This window comes from Rattus rattus, chromosome 8, assembly GCF_011064425.1.
Source record: "Rattus rattus isolate New Zealand chromosome 8, Rrattus_CSIRO_v1, whole genome shotgun sequence".
NCBI lineage: Eukaryota > Metazoa > Chordata > Mammalia > Rodentia > Muridae > Rattus > Rattus rattus.
In genome coordinates this window covers 14,040,842-14,047,101 of record NC_046161.1, presented here as the reverse complement: position 1 = coordinate 14,047,101, position 6,260 = coordinate 14,040,842, and positions in this window count along the sequence as shown.

Below are 6,260 nucleotides of genomic sequence, written 5' to 3'. Positions count from 1 at the left end.
TTCTCTTCATATACCATTATGTTTGCATATATAATTCCATGCCATTTATGAAATTAATTTTGCAAATTAATTGTTATTATATCTTGGCTCTTGTGCATAGTGCTGTAAGTAACAGGGAAGTGCAGGGATGCTTTTGTATAAAAAAGAAGTAGAAGCTCTTGTGGTTCTTGACCATTATTACTGGTATTTGATAATAACATACTGAGGTTTTAATTTATATTTTCCTGACCTTTTCACATTTGAACACCTTTTCATATTAATTACCCTTTGAATTTCTTCTTTATTAAGGTGACTAAGAAGGTTCTTTGCCCACTGATTCATAATTTTTGCACATTTTATGTGATTTCCTGAAACTTGGCAGATGATTTAGAATTACGGAATATCTTTAAATATGTGACAATTTGAATTGTACAAAACCTTAAGATTTCAAAGTTTTATAAAGTTGCTTTTTTTTTTTCTTTTGGATCTCATGTAGTTCACTGGGCTCATTCTTGCCATATTCCTTTACTCAGCCTTGGCTCAGGTAACATTGCAGAAGAATGGAACAAAAATTTGAATGATGTAGAAGAGTGTTGTGAAACATTGTATTCAAAGTGTGACATTGTTGATGAAGCCTATGTGTGATGAGGGGGTTCACCAAAACCCACTCCAACTTAAGGAGTTATTGATGATTAGCGACTACTGGAGAAGGGTGAAATTTCTCCCTAAGTGGGATTGGCTACTGATAGCTTCCCCATGTCCCAATGCATAGCCCCATACCTATGAACTTGCTGTGTGTTGGAGGACACAATTAGGTAATGTGTGTGGGGCTACAGAGGAGGCCTGAGGAGGAGGGAAGGTTGGTTAGGGGCAGGATACATTGTGTATATCTATGAATTCTAAAGAGTAAGTAGAACACTGCTAGAAAACACTACCTAACCAGCTATGTCACTTAGAAAAAATGTTACCATCACAAACTTGGACCTACAAGAGTATAAAATGGTGAAACCTTTACCCAACCTATACTGGACAACTGATAGGGAAGCTCTCTGTCTAAAGCTGACTATAGGCAGAAGCTGCTGTCTATTCATTTAGTAAGTCATAAAATACTTCTGCAATGTTTAAGATTGAGTTCCAGCAGATACCATAGCAAACAGAGTGACATGTAACAGGACTTACCTTCATTTTCCTTTTCTTCCCAGTTTTGTACTCTTCTCTTTGGTATCTTCTTAAAATGAACTATTTGCTTAAAACTTCTGTCTTTGGGTTTGCCTTTGGAGAGGACCCAGACAAAAACAAATTAGTATGTTTAAATATATGCATATTTAGTGAATGCCTTTTTAAAAATTAAACCTCAAAAATTTAAAGCCTCAAGATTGAAATTTATCATAGCTCATTTTTATGAATTAAAAGTCCTTCAGAAATGGGGGCAATTTGCAGACAGCATTTGAAGCTATTATCAGTTAGAATCGACTTCCTTAGGCAATAATAGCACACATTGTCAAAAACTTACCTTTTTGTGATCTAAAACAATCAGCTGTTAAAAACTATTTCAGATTTTATCAAAAATATACCTCTAATATACATGTCAATAGTAGATAATTTGTCTTGTTGAAATTTAAATAAATTAGCAAAATTTGAATTTTACTGTTAACTTCTATATTTGTGTTTTTTTCTGAAATCTCATCAATGCATGATTTTTTAAAAATTTTCTACATTTTGTATTCCTGAGTTAATCTTGAAGTATTCTGAATTATACTTTCTCAAGAAGCAGATGGTGTGTCTTATGGTTTTCTGTTAAACTAGGAATGTATTGTGCAGTTTGATATGGGAAATAAGCAGATTTTAAGAAACTATGGGCACATTTAAATGTACTTTATGTCTCACTAAAATGTAACATGTAGAAAGCAGGAATGTTTTATTTTTGTATTATTATGTTGAGCAAATTTTGGCTAATTTATTTAAATCTCAACAAGACAATTCGTCTACCATTTATGTGTATCCTCAGAGATAAAATTTTGATAAAAACTGAAATAACTTTTACCAATTAATATTTTAAATAATAAAAAGTCTTAAAATATATATATATATATAATGAAAAGAAGTCAATAAATTTATAGCCGTTATGAAAAGTTTTCTTAGCTTGTTGAATTTGGACCAAAATTAAAAACAAAATGAAATAAAGGAATTAATTTAGGAACACAACTGATATACATTGAAGCAATATATTGGACTTCAAAGCATGTAGATGAAAATGTGATATCCTTTTCATGAATGCAGCAGAAGGAATATTTGAAAATCAAGAGTTAATTTGAAGTTCCCTTTTAAATAATGAAGACTGTAAGTGGAGATAATTATATAGTGTAAATCTTGCCACGTTCAACTACACAAATGAAATATAAGAATTATTTGGTTCCACAAGGTGACAGCAAAGATTTATTTTTCTACCACCAACAACCAGTTATTATATCAAATGATGCTCATCTATAAATGAATGTATGAGGAACACAGAGTCATTTTCTGTTTCGCTTTAGCTTTCTATTTCTTACCAGCAATTTCATTACTAATTTTTTAAATTTTTTTTCATTACAAAATTTTTATGCTCTGTTCTTATACTTTTGAAATATTTTAATACCTTCCTCTTCATACTCTCCACTCCTATTTAATTTTTAAAATACAGTCCACATAATGACGTTTCTGTGAATGACAGGCAACCCACATGACAGTAACCCTATGACATCATAATAAAGCCAAACCTTTTTCTACTGATAGGATTGAATTTCAATAATTGCCCATGGGTTGGTGATGCCAATGTAAACAAGCAGTGCTGCCAACTATGTTAGTGTAGCAGGAGCAGGTCTTTACAATAGAAGGAACTTGATAATGACAGTAAATGACTGTTACGAGTTTATCTATTTCCTGTTATTTGATTTTAGAGTGTAAATCTACTCACCAACAGAGTTTACACCATTATGTGGTATTATGCTTGCAACAGCTTCATATATCTTGTATCTGTTATGCCTCTTGTTTCTTCCAAGAGGGCATAGCAAACAGTTGACTTGAGTCATCTCTCATTGAGCTTCTGAAAAAACACATTATTGTCTTCAACTAACAGTGAAGCTGTCATATAGCACATTTCTCAAAATGTTCCCGATTGTTAAGCAACAAATGACTCTATGTCTAAGTTGAGTCTAAATCTAAATATTCTAAACTCCTAAACTAAAAAGCTTCAGAAATTCACTAAACCATAAAGAATGAAGAATAATTTCTTAAGCTAAACCTCCCAGTTAGCTAATGCCCGTAGGTGTGTTCTGTTTACAGGGCCTTACGTATGTATTAAGAAAACATGATCAATGCAGGAACTTTCCACTTGTAAATCAGATACTATGATGTCACAGCTGCAGTAGAGGACTTACTGGGTGGAAGTGTGCTTGGAAATGGAAAGAATGATGCAGCGAGGGAGGAGTTTGAATTACTTTCTCAAGAAATAGATGGTGTGTCTGGTGGTTTTCTGCTAAGCTAGGAATGTATTGTGCAGTTCGTTATGGGAAACTGAAAGAGTAGTTTGGGAATTTAAAATGTAATTGTAAAATATTAAAGCTATTGCTTATTTATTATTGTCTCCCCAGTTTCAAAATTGTGTCATAATTGTAAAAGTGATAAAAATAAAGTTTATTCACATTATCTCCTCTCTAGCATTTCCAGACATGTTCACACCACATTTGTGCGGAAACACAGCATAGTATCACTTTCTGAACTTCTGTTTTCCAGTGTGTAGATATGGTACTATAATATGCATCCTTTAATTGCAACTTAAATCCATGTAGCAATAAGAGAATAAAGAAGCAGTGAAGGGGATGGTGTTGGAACAGGAAAGGCATGACCAGAAGGCTGCATATGCACCAGTGCATAGATGACAAGCACTGAAAGACTTTTAGATAAGGAATAATTCCATATTAAGTGCAGCTAAGTTATAAACAGGTAAAAAAGATTAGATTTGGCAATTAGCATGCCAAATAGTGACCACTGCCAAAAGGACAAGTTGAAACTTTATTTCTCTGACTCAGCAAAAAGGAACAAAGACGTAGTGGTAAGATTTGTGTACAGGGAAGGTACTTTGAGAAGAGAGCATACAAGCTTTCTGTTACCTCCCCACAGCATTATCCTGCATTCTTACATTTTGTATTAAACTTTTTCTTTTCCTCTTGTTCTTCTTTGGAGGCCCATAAGTTAAAAAGAGTCTTATTTGTTCTGAAGCCCAGTTTGGCCTTGGAACTTTTACATGTCTGCCTCATTCTCTCAAGTACCAGGATTATAGGCATGTGCCTGTATACCCATCATCATTTTTATATTATGTCACAGGCATGAAGTGCAAATGTCACCACAGTTTTGAGTTGTGTTTCTCTGGTTAAAGACATCAGACACTATCACATGTCTCTGACCATCTGAATGTATTCATTTCAATCATGTCTATTTAGAATCTTTTTCTATTTTGAAACATTGTTATGTATATTTGGGGTATTGAGTTATATGAGTTTCTTTTCTGTTTGAGTATTTTTTTTATTGTCTTATTGATTACTTTTGGTCTTTGATGTTTTCATACTAGTTTTATCCTATCTTTTTCCTGACTCCAGTAAACTTATTTCTGAGTAAAATTATGGTTCAAATATCAGATTGTTTTCGAAAACACAAAAGCCATAAACACAGTTTGTAGTGGCTATTCTTGGTTGTCTTCTTGACTATATCTGGAACTAACTAAAATGTAAGGAACTTGGTACACCTGTGAGGGATGTTACTTAATTCAATTAGTTGAAGTGGGAAGACCCACTTTAAATCTACATTTTTTATTGGATATTTTATTTATTTACATTTCAAATGTTATCCCTTTCCCCGTTTCTCCTCCAGAAGCTCCCTGCCCCACCTCCTCTTACTTCTATAAGGGTGCTACCCTCCCCCACCCAACCACTTCCCCCTCACCACCCTGGCATTCCCCTACATTGGGGCATCAAGCTTTCACAGGGCCAAGGGCCTCTCCTCCCATTGGTACCCAACAAGGCCATCCTCTGCTACATATGCAGCTGAAGCCATGGATCATTCCATGTGCACTCTTTGGATGGTGGTTTAGTCCCTGGACTAAATTTTATTCTCATTATCCCCCGGCAGTCCCCATCTTTCTTGGAAATCTGTTTCTTACATTTCTCTATTTTTGTTTGTTTTCTTTCAGAACACACTGAGTTTTACCAAGGTCATGTGTTAATTCTTTATAGATATAAAACATTTACCTTTGGATAATGGTAATCTTGAGGGTTAATTTATTGTATGGTTGACTCCCCATCCACTCCAGTACTGGGAACTGAACCCAGGACCTTGCTTTGCTAGGTGAACAGTCTACCACTGAGTCATAGCATGACAAAGCTTCCAATTCAGCTTTTAAATTCTGCTGTATTTATGCTTCCCTCTGCTTTTAGAAATATCCAAATGTTTCCTTTGTAAGTATTCACTTAGATGCTAATAAGTCATATATTTGTCCAGTTGTCTATGATCTGAGTGTCATGTGCTCAGGCTTAAATCGTTTCTTGAGTAGCCGTTACTATAAATTATTTTATGAAAAATAGTAGTGGCAAAATACCCAGTAGCTGATTGCAAGACAGCTGAGAGACAAGTTTCATGAAGGCAAATGTGCAGTGTACATGAACAACTGAAGAGATACAGTATTATGAGAAAGTTTTACAATAAATGTTAGTTTTAGGCACAGTGCTCTACTGCTAAAATCATGCCGTGCAATATACTCCCATGGGAAGTATGAGAATTCAGTTATTTAAAACCAGCCTGGAAACATCATTAAAAACTCAACTCCTGGGAGTATGTGGTGGCTGGGTTGCCTAGGAGTCTACATCTTTGTGCAGTAGAGGTAAAATGACAGTTTTTACATAGGATTTGCCATTGTAAAGGATAGGTAAAATGAGTCTTTTAATGAAATATAGCAACGTTTTACTAACTTATCAAATTAGAGGAATGTTGATTAACTTCAAAGACTTTTGAAAATAAAATGTGTTATAAAGTATCAGCAGGCTTTATTATATGTTTTTATTCATGCCTATTTTTCTGGAGAAATAATTCTATAAAATGAAAAATAGGAGAGGGAGATGCTAGTAAAATGAAAAGGAAAAAATAAATAAAAGAGAAGACAGAAAACATCTGTTAACCACTTTAAAGGGCATCAGCTTTAATAGTAGTGGTTCAAGTAGAATTTGTCCACATTAAAGTAAAAATGCATTCCA